The sequence below is a fragment of the Mizuhopecten yessoensis genome, unplaced genomic scaffold (genome assembly GCF_002113885.1).
Source record: "Mizuhopecten yessoensis strain PY_sf001 unplaced genomic scaffold, ASM211388v2 scaffold4839, whole genome shotgun sequence".
NCBI classification, from domain to species: domain Eukaryota; kingdom Metazoa; phylum Mollusca; class Bivalvia; order Pectinida; family Pectinidae; genus Mizuhopecten; species Mizuhopecten yessoensis.
In genome coordinates this window covers 393,491-410,769 of record NW_018405747.1, presented here as the reverse complement: position 1 = coordinate 410,769, position 17,279 = coordinate 393,491, and positions in this window count along the sequence as shown.

The window sequence follows — 17,279 nt, the reverse complement described above, 5'->3', positions numbered from 1 at the left end:
TAATATTAAAGAATTCTCGTTATGGTGGTAAACGATATGATGATTTGTTTACCCTCGGAAGTCATATTCCTCTAAGGTTTTTCCCACAGGAAATAAGGCTTAGTCGGATAAACAAACTACCATATCGCCCTACCCTAATGACTGGATAGTTTGTGTTATATAGATCTCTTCACAAATTACATGTACGTAAACATCGTTTTTTTTGTAAGTATGTAAAACATAAAAATATTTATTGGAATAAAATTATTAGAACAAATATACACAAAAAGTGTTATCTAATAATATTGAATATAATGTTATCAATGCTGTTTGAGGGCCAGGACATACCAAAGTCCTTATAAATGGTAGTTGTTAATCCCTGCTTAATGTTCAGAATTAAGGGAATGTATGGCAACAACAGTATGATGTGACCGAGAGGAATGCTGTGCTGGGTGCCTTCGGCCTGGTATTTCATTGAGATAGCACTATAAAGTCAGCATCAGATCCGCGCTATCACAAGGAGGCAAGCACACCAACATACCATGTCTCCTTCCGGCATACACACACGCACGCACGCATAAAACACGCATGGAGGCAAGTCCTTAAATGACATTAGCTGTTCATAGGACGTTAAACAAAATTAAACCAAACCAAACCTTATTGTTCTGCATGTGATCAGCCATTAACAGTCAAACCTTTTATGATTGAATGCGCTGATTTCAAACAAAAAGTGATCGATTATGTTATGTATCGTGTATGAAAAGTTTAATTGATACTGTATCAATTAAACTTTTCATACACGATACATAACATAATCGATCACTTTTTGTTTGAAATCAGCGCATTCAATCATAAAAGGTTTGACTGTTAATGGCTGATCACATGCAGAACAATAAGGTTTGGTTTGGTTTAATTCTGTTCTAATATGATTTATAACCAATTCGTTCCCAGTCGATAATTTGTTAAACCTTTTAAACTCTTTTATTTCTAGTTTGATGTAATCATTTTTGTGATTGCCTATTTTAACGTGTTGTTTGGCCCTAAATGACTCGCATTGTCGATGGGCCTTGAAACAATGCAAAAACAAAACGAAACAAAATCGCTGACTTGATTTCAACGTCATCTTCACCTAAATTAGTAAGCAGATTTCTACCCAATTGAGTTGGTAGACTTTTTTATTTTTTATTTTATCTCAATAGGATCATACTTTATACAAATACCTGAATGAACTTCCCGGGGCCAGAGGGGCGGGTTAGAGGGAGTCCGTTTGACCAATTTGACTTGAACGACATGTCCTTCAAACAATTCAAACAACTGATTAATTACAGCTTTACTTCTTCCACTTGGGTGGTCGGGTGGTGCAGTGGATAGCGCACTTGCCTTTCACCAAGGCGGCCGGGGATTCGATTCCCTGATCGGACGTGAAAAGGTTGGGGGTCACCTTGCCCGACCACGTGGGTTTTCTCCGGGCACTCCGGTTTCCTCCCACACTAAGACCCCCCCCCCCCCCCCCCCCCCCATGCGCTAACATTAAAAGTTGAAATCACTTGTTTCATAATTGTTGTAAAATAAATAAAGTTGATATTGATACTTCTCAAACAGCAGGGTGAGCGATGCAAGGCCCTAGAGCCTTTTCTATCTTTCTTGTTTCGAAAGTTTGAGATATTTCAGAGGTGTATCAACCTTACGTGTATATGTAGCTTACACATACCGTACTCGTGAAGTGGCTAAACCTCTCTATTAAGGTCCTTTACTACTTTAACTTTTCTTTGGACAAGAATGAACATTTAAGTTGATAATGACATTTCTCGTCGATCTGTAGTTTGTTTTTACAAAAAGTACATACAGTGTACTCTGTTTTATATTCTCAACAATCAATTTGTAATAAATTGTTTTAAATCTTCAAAATACATTTCTTTCGGTTACATAAAAAAAAAACACCCAGAAAGATTCTTAAGCATATTTCTTTAGTCATTAACAGGCAGATTTTGAAGAGTTGTACATATTTCTTTGTCGGCATTAAAAGGGATTGATCATTGGGAAGTGTTTTATAGAAAGCTTCACCTTAGGGTTTAAAATCTACATAAATTGATCATTTTAGCAATAACTCAATCCTTAACATAGAAAAAACCTCCATCAATATAAACGTGAAAAATCACCTACACGACTCGATTTTTTTTACTCCCTTTAGGATTTATCATTGTTGACCAAGCATTTTACAGTAACGATCAATGAAAAAGAACAAAATTTTCCGTAAACGATGTCATATGGAATACTTTTACCAACCCACGTAAGATTTTAGCAAAATTCTAAATGTACAACTTCTTCAACAGTTCAGACGTTTGTTTTAACATTTTAGATTCATATCTAAAGCCATTACTAAATGATGAAATGTTAAAACGTTTATGTTTAACGCTGAAAAAGTTACCAGGCGACCGTTGAAAACTGACAGTAACCACAGGTAAATGGGAGGGGGGGGGGATATTTAACATAAAATGTCAAAATCTGATTAATATCACAATGCTCCATTTTCCCCCTGATTATGGAGTTGTTTTGGAAGTATGGGTAGACGGTACATAGGGTATTGGTTGGGAGGGAGTATTTTTTCTTCATATAGTTCTGGGTATGGGTTGACATTCTAGAACATTATCATAAAATCAAATGTGCCCTAGATATTAATTCTTCAATGTGATACCCTCAAGCTTCAGCAAGTCTGTTAGTTTTTACGTATATCACATGATAAGAAATTAGATTCGAATGCGTATCCTCACGGATATACAAAAACAATAGCGCTTGCTTTGGTGTTCTGATATACCATATTGGAAACAAATCACGGTTTGGTTTTAGTCTTATGTTCAATGTATGCCTCCTCGCGATAGCAAGGATCTGATTCAGACTTTATAATTTATGTTCCCTTTGATAAATTGTGTGATGCATTAAATTAATAAGTGCCTGCTGTTGATGACAATATACAGTCGCCCTAATGATGTCTCTGTAAGAAATATCACCCTCACCGGAGATGGTTGGGCTATGATGTGCTGAAGTTGGGAAGGAGATACACAGCTATTAGCACTGTACAAGTAACTATTTTAGCTAAACTAAGATGCATTTGGTTTTTTTCATATACATTACACTTGTTTCGACGAAGAAGCGTGTTTGTATTTAAGAAGGCTTTTACGTTGAAAGACTTCGTTTAGGGGTAGGACTGTTAAAAAGAAAGACCAATAGCAGTTTTTAGGGTGTTTTTATTCCGAGTGTAATAGTCGATTACTGTTGAATTCAGTCTGTAATTTTTAAGATTTATGCACATGAAGTTTTGTTGTATTGACATGACGCATTTTAAATAAATATATACATGTAGCCCATAATCAGTGTGATATGGTCATTTAAGTTATCTCTTTGCGTGTTGTTACTTTCTTAAAACCTGACGGTCTTTTTTTTCAAACCAGCGCCACATGATTTCTTTATATGGTAAAGGCAAGGATCGTTTAAAAAAAAAAGCATTCTCATGTTTAACTTTGCTTTGTAAAGTAATATAGAAGCAGCAAAAAATACAGAAGGTGATTATAGTTGGACATTCGTTCTACAGCTCATTAGTATTGGCCAACACAAAGTCTTGCCTTTCACCAAGGCGGCCGGGGTTCGATTCCTAGATCGGATGGGAAAAGGTTGGGGTCACCTGCCCGATCACGTATTTTAACACAAAGTCTGAATTTTACATTATTTTTTTTTTATTTATAAAATTTTCGTCCACTACTGATAAGCTCAGAATTTCTTTAATAGTGAAAAATATCCATACAAATCAATATCTTTCATATAGCGATACATTGCCTTTAAACAGCGCGATATCAACTCCAATTATATAAATTGACAGATAGGGTATTTAAGTTTATGTCGGTTAAGAGCATTTTACCTTTGAAACACGGACTGTTCGTGTAAAAAAAAGACCCCATATAATCTCTTCTATACTAGCTTAAAAGCCACGATAAATCCTTGACCCCTTCCGTGAACAGCATTGTTCGTGAATTGTGTGTTTTATATGGAAGGGTATATAATATAAATAATTATTGCTATTTGACGGTCTCTTTCACTTGTCGAATCCACAATTTTCATGTGAATAACCCTATACGTTAACGACTGTTTCGAGCATTATTGTTTGTTTATGTATAGGCAATGATTTGTAATTTCACACTACCCATTGTTGGTATACGCTATTTTAAACCCAGAAGAAAGGATGGTTAACTGCGTTTTAACCTTGTGAAATTCCAGACACGTGTTCTTTTGAACACGCGCTGCCCATCATGACTAATGTTCCGGGGCACATATAGAGCGTACAAATGGAAGACCAACTCCAATGACCTACCGCGTGTTGATGGGCCGGTAAGCATTGACAATAATAATAATAGTATCTAGGTTACTTGTATAATGTTGAAATTGCGGTCATTTTTTGGAGCGTTCTACATATTCACCAGGATGTTTCAGATAAACTTACAGTCGTAAAGACTAACATTGAATTTAACTAACTACGATCTTAAGATTACATGGCGAGTTATTCTGGAATAGCATGTGTATTCCGTGCAAAAAGGAGATAATGACTGATTAGCATCTTATATTTATCATCTAATTTTAAAACATGTTTATTATCTGTATGTATTGTTTTACATACTAGAGAGAGAAAGAGAGTTTGTTATGAATATTCCTAAACCATTGCGTGAATTATATGAAAAATAAAATTCTGGGGCAATGAAATATATTATTAAATTAAAATACACACGTATATAATTATATATACAGTGTATAGCATAGATATGTATTATATACATGTCGATAAACAAGGACTTCATTTGTTGAGAATGAAAGTCACTGGTGGGTCAGTTTTCTCAGGAAGGAACAGCATTGCAAACAGTGGTATAGGTAAAGCTGGCTTAGAGGTATGTAAAACTAACATGTAGTTGAAGGATTATTGCTATGTATTATGAAACTCAGAGGAAGCCGATGTCTTTCAAATGTATGCAGATATATTACATGAACAGCATATTTAAATAAAACATAGCATCATATAAAAGAGGTAAGAAATTGTATGATATTGAAATCTAATAGCAATAGATTATTGTTGTAAATGTTCTGACACTAGTGAAATCGTTATTTAAAATGAAAATCTAAAGGCATATGGGTATTTCTCATTTCACACATAATTCAAATTGTAATGGAATTTTAATAGTGTATATATTTGCCTACCTTGCTACTTATTTATGCAAAACAAGGGTTGTTTATTAATCGTCTCCTAGAAATTATAATGTGATGTACTAAAAGCTTATACTTTTACTAAATAGGTCTACTCACTAAACTGCGTCGTTTTTAAGATCGTATGTCGTCAATATACCTAGATTTATCAGTGGCAAAATGGTCACCGCCTAGAGTTAGCATAATCAAGAGCCGAATTACTGAAGCATGCTATATTTATACGCGGAATTCGCAGTCGAAAGTCGCACGCAGAGTTATGTCTTCATTCTTATTACAAACGAAAATCTTATCGAAAGTGCGTGATACATTGCAAATGTAAATAACGACAATGGAGTATTCCTAACTTCGAATATTAATATATTGCCATTAGAGCATTCTTTATTTCACACGTAAATCAAAAGGCTTAAATCGAATGTTGATGGGATGTTAAACAGAAGTCTTAAGGCAATCTTTTATTGCTTGTTGCAAACGTCAACATAATGACAATAGAGAGATATTATCTTTGATAACACCGTATAGTGAATACTGCTCTGGAGAGAAACTCACAGCAATCAATGTTACAACATTGTTTTCCGAGGACATTATGAAACAGCATGTGATAAGACAAAAGAAGCTGGCCCTGTTAAGATATAAATTTTCTGTTATTTTGACATAAAATGATATCACAATTCCATCACACAATGGAGTATTGACGTTCCCTATTTAAATTAAATTGCTTGCTTGCTTCAGTAGTTTTATTCTCATTTGACATTTTTGATTATCCTTTTTTCCTGTATTGACACCGACTTTGCTAGCCAGGAAGTATATATACTTTATTACTTTGACCGAATATGCTTGTCACCTGATGCACAGTACTGAAAATATATATATGATTATGTTTTCGTTCAATTACCTGCAAAATCAAATATTGCTCACCAAACAAACAGGGACACCGGATTATTGGAAAACTTTTGAACAAATCTGAGTTTTCTCATTCTAACAATTGATACCCGACAAATGCGCTTCTGACTTTTGCTATATGAACTATGTGTTCGTAGGAAGGCATTCGACAGTAGAACACTTGGGTGTTCTCAGTACTACAGGAAATATATTCGGGTTTATTGACATTATAACATGTCCATGATATTATTTACCATCAATTCAGATATTTCAATATCATTTTGCTACATGAAAACAAATATGAATATTACTTCGAACAAATTATAAGATGCTAAGTATCCTTCATATTTATATATACATATGCAAGGATGTCAAAAATATATTTTGGTAATTAACCCCCCCCCCCCCCTGTCACGTGAAGGGGCGGAGGGCTGTGATGGGTGCCTTCATCATCAGATCCCCGCTATCACAAGAACGCAATCACACCAACTTACGCTGCTTCCAGCACACAACCATATGTGGTTAAACAAAATAAAACCAAACTAAAAATCACACCATTTTAAAAGATGATTTAAGCTTAAAATAGACAGTTCTTTTAAATTGAGGGTTGTTTTGTTTGTTTGTTTTGGATTTAACGTTCACCCAACAGCAACTTTCACATGAAGATGTTTGCCCTTGGAGACACACTGCAAAAAGAGGGAAGGGAAGAAAAAAGGAGTGGATCATTGTGTAACAATGTTTGCACTGATGCATTCTGGTTTCTTCGATGTCCCTTAAACAGACGAGACAGAAGATCCTAGTAGTCGCCAACGACGACATAACATGCCGTGGGACACAGCAATTAAAGGATCGACTGTACCTCCAAATAACAATCTGCTTTGTGCGGTTTGTCTGTCTGAGTGGTATTTGTGTTGAACTTCTTGACATTTCATTTTCGGGTTTTTTGACATAACAAATGTAGTCGGTTATTTTCACAAATCTGACTGACATTGTATTTATGGCACTGTAGTTTACCAAGTGACAAACAGCTGTCAAAAGAGAAGCAGCATAGGTGTTGTTGTTGAAGCGAGATAACCAAATGTGTATGTCATTATATGCATACGAAAATGACATTTTGTCGATAGATTGTCTACCGCTTACACATCATATGAATAATGCAATTCGGTATACATGTAATTATTCGGACCAGTGCAACAATTCATGGTAGAGAAAAATATCAAAACTCCGTCAAAACTGTCTGGAGTCAACCTGCTATTCAATGTATTATATTAGATGTCTCTAATCGCCATAGGTGTATATTTAATTAGCTCTATACACCATAAGGTTATAGCCTGGCGACATGATTTATTACCGCTGGTTTACATGACCTACTTACCGTGACCCTGATTGTTAGTACAGCCGCAGCACATACACGCTTTATTTTTGTGAAACATCCATATTGTTTCCGGTATCCTGAATATCAAGAAGATTTTACGACGTGAACGAAAATGTATGCTTTACCACTAATGATATATACTACGTGCTCATAGTTATTTTCTATAATTCGTGAACATGTTAAATACATCAGGATATGTTGGTAAATTCTGACCACAATACAACATTGATTATCAGGGTGCTCAGTACTTATCTGAACTTATCTGAACGTCCTGACATTTGGAGACAGATATCCACTGTATTTCTTTAATTTGTGTTGACTGTCAAAACTAAAAAAATACTGTAACGTGAGGGTCTCTTTTATTTGATTTTATTTTTTAATTGCTTTTTATTTAAATGTTGTTGAGAGTCATGAAATCTTTTTGTGATGTCGTGGCGACCTACTTCATTTAAATTGGAAAATTCCATTAACGGTGAAAAACATCATGACTCCCAGCTAAAAAAAAAGGTAAAGTGATTCGCTTATGTATCGGTGTTTGTACCCTGTCATATCATATTTGGACCTTTCCTAAAATGGGGTATGATTTGGAATCAGATGTGTAGGTTTTTATGTATAGGCTTAATCTGGCTGTTGTATTTGACATGTTTATGTCCCAGTTGTGTTATGATCGCAATAGTTGTGAATTCTCGTTAAGGCGAGAACGTGAGTTACGGCAACCGTGCTAAAGTTGAGGCGTTCGCAAAACGATTTCTCACACGGGTGAAATCTTGTTTTGAGTAGGAATATTACCCGTTGTCATGAGTACGACCACTGAGTTTAATTTTGGGTGATGTTGGTTTACCTAGGCTTATTCATAAAGAAACTACTGCTGAGACATATGTAGGCTTAACTAATATCTATGCTGGTTAATGGACGGCAATGAAGGTTGGTTGATGGAATATTTTGATGGTATTCTTGAAGATGATAAAATAAAGACAACATCTTCCTTTAAATGGATGCTTATTAGTCCAAAATTGTAATAATGCCTTTTATCTGATTGTACAGGATGACTGCCATAGGCTGGCTTATGATTAGTCAACATGTTGATTTTATACCGATTTTGTTCAGATTTGGTATGCAGATGAAATGTGTCAATACGATGATTTTCTGATGCATTATTTGCGACTAGAGGGTTAGTTTAGTTTGTACCCTTCCATAGCAACTGCTTTAGTAATTTCAGGTTGCGTAAAAAGTTCGTGTCTTATGTTTCTCGAGTTATCTTGGCCATTGAAATCTACTAATTATTGTTGAACTATGTCTTTTGTTAGATGTGGCTTGCATATTATTTTTACATACTGTATATCTCGAGCAAGTTGTGGTTTGAAAACGTTATGATTCAAATATCTAAAGTGGAATTCAAACAAAATCAATTCTTCTGATTCGAAAAATAAAATAAAATGCCATTAAAAGAAGTGGTAGCCGACGTGTTAATTCTCTCACAGTTTAAGTTAACCAGATTGCGTATGAATAGGTTTAAGAAGGTGCGCGCACGGGCATTGTATGTGTGTGTGTGTGTGTGTGTGTGTGTGTGTGTTCGCATGTGTGCTGCACGCGTATGCGTTTCGGGGTTGTAGGAGAAAGTAAGTGGGACAGGCGTGTTTTTTAAAACAAAAATACGACGTAATCGGCTAACAATATATTTTGTTTCGTTGTCTAATTGAATAAGTGAAGATTTTTGAAGCATTCTGCTGCGTATTTCAAAAGTCGATGAATAGACATTTTGAAAGCTAAATCAGTAAGTAAATTTAAGGCATATTGTACATTGAACTATTCGTCATTTGATATTATGTACGCTCATCTATTACATGTGAACTTAGACAAGTTTAAAGTAGCTCGCTAATTTCCAAGGGTAAAAGATGACATCAGAAAAACATGGTATTAAAATAAGCATTATATGTAAGCTGCACGTGAATGAAATATAGTTTTTTTATTTTGCGGATATGTTGTTTTCTAACAGTATCGTTATAAAATAAAGGTGTAATTTTAAGTCACCATAAAATACACGCGCGAAAATTAATAGAAACATTATATTTAAGAGCCAATGTTTGCCGTCGTCTCCATTTTGGTTTTCTCTTTTTTCGTTTATTACTATTGACATTAGCATGAAATCATCATTTAACAGAACATAGAGGCAATATCATGTTTATGCCCCACTCGGTAAAACGCCTCAATTACAAGCTCAAACTATGGTGTTGCAAACTAAACAATTATGAATGACTCAAAGTGCTACAATTCCAATATGATTTTTGATTCCAAGTTTTATAGCACTTTTATTATCTTGGGTATAGAGAAAAAAACAATGTTTCCGACAGATTGCGACACGGTAACTTAAGTTAATACAATGCAAATGAGTAGACTTTACTGTCCCGTTGAAACTGAGAAAAAGACAAAGTACAATCAGCTACCGCACTCGCCTTAACTATGTCGGTCGGGGTTCAATTCCCCGATAGGACATAATGGTATGGGGTCATCTACCCGACTACGTGTGTTTTGTCCGGATCCTCAAATTTCCTCTCATGGTAAGATATCCTGTGTACTTTCATCCGAGTCAACAAGAGTGATTTAAAAAAAAAGAAAAAAGTAGTTTCGTTGTTTTAAAATAAAATTTATTCGAAAAAATCAAACACCACATGAAATATATCAAACGATATCCCAATAGAGTTGGGGTGAGAAATCGTATCGGGTGAGAAAACGTGTCACCCATGCCCATATGTTTTGCACGGTTTTGCACCCATAACAATGTGTGTCTGGTATAATATCAATTGTTTATCTAATATTATTTATATCTTGTATAATTGTATAAAACATTTATGTATCTATATGTGTTGTTTGTAGTTGTCCTGTCAACGAAATGTAACCCATAGCTTGGCAAATTTCTAAAGATACAAAAACGCTAGGAAGCTTCTAAGATACTCTGCTCTATTTCTTTTTTATGTCTATCTTGGTTTTTTTTATAATTTACTATATTAATGTATCAATATATAAACGAACTTTAAAGAGTTTTTTTTTAATTGACCCTTTTTGATTTAATGATATCATTTGTGAGTACAACCCTCTCAACGTAACTCGTTATACTGCATAATCACCATACTCATGGTACTTGGAGGCACGTTAGTCTAGTAATAGGACGCCAGGCTCGTGTTCGAAGGGTTGTGGGTTCGAGTCACGGCACGTCACTGTGTTGTATCTCTGAGCAAGATACTTTACTCTGCTTGTTCAAGTCTTCTCATCTGTAATTGAGAACGTGGTTGGGCAGTGCTAGAATTGTTGAATGCTAGCTGTGAGCGCCGAAATGGCAGCACCGGCTGTATGTTCCCCATGGAGTTGAGAAAGATATTAGCTGGTTGCAAAGGCCCTATATCTAAGGATAATAATTTGTTAACCGTTTTGAGACGACCTACGAACTAGGTTGTGATTTATTATTATTATCAATTATACTCAATCATCTGTCATTGGAAATTTATATACACGAAGTGTAAAAGAACTCGTTGAACTCGTTACTCTCTATTTTTGGTAAAAGTTCTCTCAACATATAATTCGGCTGATGAATATGACAGTGGAAAATGCACTAGACTCTTAAACGTTACGAGTTAAATATGTTTTGGGGCATTTCAAAACTAAAGCCCATAGTAAAACGGAAGGCTGCCACTGCATAATACATTTTTGTGAATCTGAGTTTTTAATTTTGATTTTAACCAACCATATTTACATAAAAGTTAAAGCAACACAAAGGAAATAACAGTGACTAATTTCCACCCTTAGCAATGTACTCCTATTTCATGTTTTACTTGTTTAAATGAGTTGTTTTTCAATTGCTGAATTATCGAATGATTACTATTCTGCAGGGTGTGCATATAGTTACAAGTTACATTGTGCAAGTTATCTTATGTGAATTTACACATCTGTAAGAAATGATTTAAACATACATTTTATAACGATGTCAATGATATATATCTATCTATAATATGTTCAAACTGGTACCCTTTATTGTACCGCAATGTGATTGTGATTAATCTACAAGGCACTGCAATAAGGTTATATTGAGATTCAGTTTATAACTTTAACGTCTGTTATGCTATGTTGCTACAAAGCAGTTTAATAGCTCTACAGTAGGCAATAGTGTACTCTGAGAGAGGCGAATCATTAAACCCTTAATTGTCCCGTGACAAAGTACCCACCGTTCCGTGTTACTAAGGTGTCGATTACCCGGAATTTAGTGTCTTTAAAAATGATGTCCGGGTACGTGAGTTGTGGTGTACCACAGACTGGGCGCCTTCTGTTGGACCACAACATTTACTTACTCACGGGTTGCTCCGGCTTCCTTCTTCTTGTTCCGCTTACCTCAGTCTTTTTGATCAAATTTTTAATCTGACGTTGGGAATCATTCCACATGAATCCGCATTCCTGTAGTCAGTCTATCTAGAGAAATGACATCGGTTCAGTCCGTTAGGAGTATCATATATATATACCCCTGTTTGATCAAGAGAACATTTAAAGCATTTGTAGAAACGTAGCGTCTTCAATTCAACGATGTTTGATTAGTTCTCTGCAAAGGTTATAAATATATTTACTGTACCCGAAATATTTGCCCGTTTGTTTTAACATACAGTCAATCGACTGGTTTCCGATATACTCCAAGTATTTCTTCGTTGCATCGCCACTACTGAGTATGTTTCCGGATCTACTGCCCGATACCGGGTTCTAGATCATATCTGTTTAGTCTGTATCATCGGTTTCCGGTTGGAGACCAGTAAAGCCATGTGCCAGCAAAAGTGTGTTTGTGGTTTCTGTCTCTTACTGGCGTGGTGGCAGCTCTATATATGAACTCACATCTTCCAACAAACGTATGAAGAAACGAATCGTCCACGCACAATAAGGTACAAACTGAAACCGCATCGTAGTGTCATTTCTACTGTGGAACGCACTTGGAAAAAATGGCTAACACGCACAGGGCCCCGAAACAATGGTGCCTTACAAAAAATGAAACAGTCAATTCTTTTGAAAATTGGAGACAAAATCTCATGTATACCCTTTCTTTAGATCAAAACTTTGTCCCGTTTCTAGTTGATGGCGTACAATGACAGAAGAAAACTAGAACAACACAGCACAGGGGTTTTGTGGATGATGGCGAACATGTACCCGAAGGAAGGCGGCGGACACGTGATCAAAAAGTGGGAATGTTGGAATTAATGTTAGGACAGATTGCTAACTATGCCCCCATAATTTCTAGAAATACTATTGTGAAAAATTCCACGTCAGTTGAATTTCTTTGGCAGCAGATTTGTCTTCATTATGGGTTTCAGTCAACAGGGGCCCATCTAATCGACTTTTGCTCCATTAAATTAGAACCTACGGAGAGACCAGAGGACTTATACCAAAGGCTGATGGCGTTCACAGAGGACAACCTGTTACACAGAGAATCAGGCATCACCAATCATGGTGAGCGAATTGATGAAGAACTTTCACCGTCTCTGGAAAATTTTGTTGTATTAACATGGTTAAGGCGCATTCACAGTGACCTTACTAAACTCGTGAAGCAGCGTTACGGCACAGAATTACGATCACGCACGCTCGCGTCAATAAAGCCGGAAGTATCGCAAGCTCTCGACTCGCTACGAGAAGAACTTCAAACAACTGAGGATGCTAAAGCTATGCGAGCCGCTGCATCGTTTCGTCCCAAACAGTCGAAACCATTTAGAAAGAGCTGGAAGTCATGTCCGTTATGTAAAGCTGAAGGAAGGGCAAGTGACCATTTTTTAAGTAAATGCAGCTTCCTCCCCGCACAGGACCAGAAGTTCTTTGCTAGAACACGACAGATTGCAGGAATGTGTGACGAGGAGGTGGAGCCATATCCGGACAGTGAGGAGCCTCAACCCTCCGTCATTGCCAGGGTCAAAATACTACAGTCACCATATCTGGATGTGTTCCATGGCCATAATACTGTGCGCCTTATCATTGATAGCGGTGCAACAGGAGACATGATACGTGCATCTTGCGCTACTGCCTTAGGTTTGCGTGTGACAACTACAACCCAGTCTGCACACCAGACAGATGGGTCTTCTCCGCTAAAAGTGTTGGGCGAAACGCAGTCAACATTCTCTCGTGATGGGCATGAGCTTTATTTTGAGGGATTGGTCGTCGAGAATCTAGACTCTGATGTTCTAGCAGGTATTCCATTTATGGAAGCGAACGATGTCCTCATCCGTCCTGCCAAAAGACAGGTTATTCTGGGAGGTAACTCGTTATACTCCTACAGTTCTCCGCCCTCCCCAATGGACAGACATGCTGTACGACAAGTGTTACGCGCCCCGTCTTGCTCAACTGTCTGGCCAGGAGAGTACATGGAAGTAGAACTCCCTGAGGAGTTTGGTACAAAGGTGGCGGTGGAACCACATGCGCCAATCAACAATACTAAATCCAACTGGCCTCAACCTTCCATCATATCTAGTATCTCTGGCAAGATCCGCATCCCTAATCTCACAGGAGAACCTCAACTGGTGAAGAAGAATGAACACTTCTGCATTGCCCGTAGTACATTCCTTCCCGACAACTCAGCCTCGGGCGACGCTCCTGTGTCACCCAAAATATCCAAATGTCCAAGAACAGCTCATCACTCTGATCTTGTCAACCTTGATCCTGACANAACCATATGTGGTTAAACAAAATAAAACCAAACTAAAAATCACACCATTTTAAAAGATGATTTAAGCTTAAAATCGACAGTTCTTTTAAATTGAGTGTTGTTTTGTTTGTTTGTTTTGGATTTAACGTTCACCCAACAGCAACTTTCACATGAAGATGTTTGCCCTTGGAGACACAATGCAAAAAGAGAGAAGGGAAGAAAAAAGGAGTGGATCATTGTGTAACAATGTTTGCACTGATGCATTCTGGTTTCTTCGATGTCCCTTAAACAGACGAGACAGAAGATCCTAGTAGTCGCCAACGACTGTGGGACACAGCAATTAAAGGATCGACTGTACCTCCAAATAACAATCTACTTTGTGCGGTTTGTCTGAGTGGTGTTTGTGTTGAACTTCTTGACATTTCATTTTCGGGTTTTTTGACATAACAAATGTAGTCGGTTATTTTCACAAATCTGACTGACATTGTGTTTATGGCACTGTGGTTTACCAAGTGACAAACTGTCAAAAGAGAAGCAGCATAGGTGTTGTTGTTGAAGCGAGATAACCAAATGTGTATGTCATTATATGCATACGAAAATGACATTTTGTCGATAGATTGTCTACCGCTTACACATCATATAAATAATGCAATTCGGTATACATGTAATTATTCGGACCACTGCAACAATTCATGGTAGAGAAAAATATCAAAACTCCGTCGAAACTGTCTGGAGTCAACCTGCTATTCAATGTATTATATTAGATGTCTCTAATCGCGATAGGTGTATATTTAATTAGCTCTATACACCATAAGGTTATAGCCTGGCGACATGATTTATTACCGCTGGTTTACATGACCTACTTACCGTGACCCTGATTGTTAGTACAGCCGCAGCACATACACGCTTTATTTTTGTGAAACATCCATATTGTTTCCGGTATCCTGAATATCAAGAAGATTTTACGACGTGAACGAAAATGTATGCTTTACCACTAATGATATATACTACGTGCTCATAGTTATTTTCTATAATTCGTGAACATGTTAAATACATCAGGATATGTTGGTAAATTCTGACCACAATACAACATAGATTATCAGGGTGCTCAGTACTTATCTGAACTTATCTGAACGTCCTGACATTTGGAGACAGATATCCACTGTATTTCTTCAATTTGTGTTGACTGTCAAAACTAAAAAAAATACTGTAACGTGAGGGTCTCTTTTAATTGATTTCATTTTTAATTGCTTTTTATTTAATTGTTGTTGAGGGTCATGAAATCTTTTTTGTGATGTCGTGGCGACCTACTTCATTTAAATTGGAAAATTATTATGTAACAGTTTGTAAATACCATTTTCTCGAAATTAACAAAAAATCCATGAACGGTGAAAAACATCACGACTCCCAGATAAAAAAGAAGGTAAAGTGATTCGCTTATGTATCGGTGTTTGTACCCTGTCATATCATATTTGGACCTTTCCTAAAATGGGGTATGATTTGGAATCGATGTGTAGGTTTTTATGTATAGGCTTAATCTGGCTGTTGTATTTGACATGTTTATGTCCCAGTTGTGTTATGATCGCAATAATTGTGAATTCTCGTTAAGGCGAGAACGTGAGTTACGGCAATCGTGCTAAAGTTGATGCGTTCGCAAAACGATTTCTCACACGGGTGAGAAATCATGTTTTGAGTAGGAATATTACCCGTTGTCATGAGTACGACCACTGAGTTTGATTTTGGGTGATTTTGGTTTACTTAGGCTTATTCATAAAGAAACTACTGCTGAGACATATGTAGGCTTAACTAATATCTATTCTGGTTAATGGACGGCAATGAAGGTTGATTGATGGAATATTTTGATGGTATTCTTGAAGATGATAAAATAAAGACAACATCTTCCGTTAAATGGATGCTTATTAGTCCAAAATTGTAATAATGCCTTTTATCTGATTGTACAGGATGACTGCCATAGGCTGGTTTATGATTAGTCAACATGTTGATTTTATACCGATTTTGTTCAGATTTGGTATGCAGATGAAATGTGTCAATACGATGATTTTCTGATGCATTATTTGCGACTAGAGGGTTAGTTTAGTTTGTGCCCTTCCATAGCAACTGCTTTAGTAATTTCAGGTTGCGTAAAAAGTTCGTGTCTTATGTTTCTCGAGTTATCTTGGTCATTGAAATCTACTAATTATTGTTGAACTATGTCTTTTGTTAGATGTGGCTTGCATATTATTTTTACATACTGTATATCTCGAGCAAAATGTGGTTTGAAAACGTTATGATTCAAATATATGAAGTGGAATTCAAACAAAATCAATTCTTCTGATTCGAAAAATAAAATAAATGCCATTAAAAGAAGTGGTAGCCGACGTGTTAATTCTCTCACAGTTTAAGTTAACCAGATTGCGTAGGAATATGTTTAAGAAGGTGCGCGCACGGGCATTGTATGTGTGTGTGTGTGTGTGTGTTCGCATGTGTGCTGCACGCGTATGCGTTTCGGGGGTGTAGGAGAAAGTAAGTGGGACAGGCGTGTTTTTTAAAACAAAAATACGACGTAATCGGCTAACAATATATTTTGTTTCGTTGTCTAATTGAATAAGTGAAGATTTTTGAAGCATTCTGCTGCGTATTTCAAAAGTCGATGAATAGACATTTTGAAATGTGTTGACGCTATGGTGAAAGCCTCCGCTCATTTCACCGTCAAAGTCACAAAGGCAGTTACAGCCATGGCAAACGCAGTTCTTCCCCTTTACTCGTCCGAATAAAAATAGTACTTATTTATTAGTTGTATTTTTCGAAATCAGAGATGAATATTATCATAGTTCCTGTATATTGATATACAATGGAAATCATCATACTGACTCCGTTATCTATAAATCTACAAATGTTTGTGATTTAAGGTGTAACATAACACTCGTCAGACGTCCATATATGATGTGTTCAAATGAACTGTTTTCTAGATTTTTATCGTTTAAGGGGAGATAATCCAAGCGTCGTTACAATACTATTTTCGTCGACTTTCTGTCGATGGCGACTTTCCTTTATTTCGATGAAACCATTCTTTCAAGAATGAACTACATATTATTGGTACTTGGGGAATTCTGAATTTTTTATCAACATGTAGTAATCCAT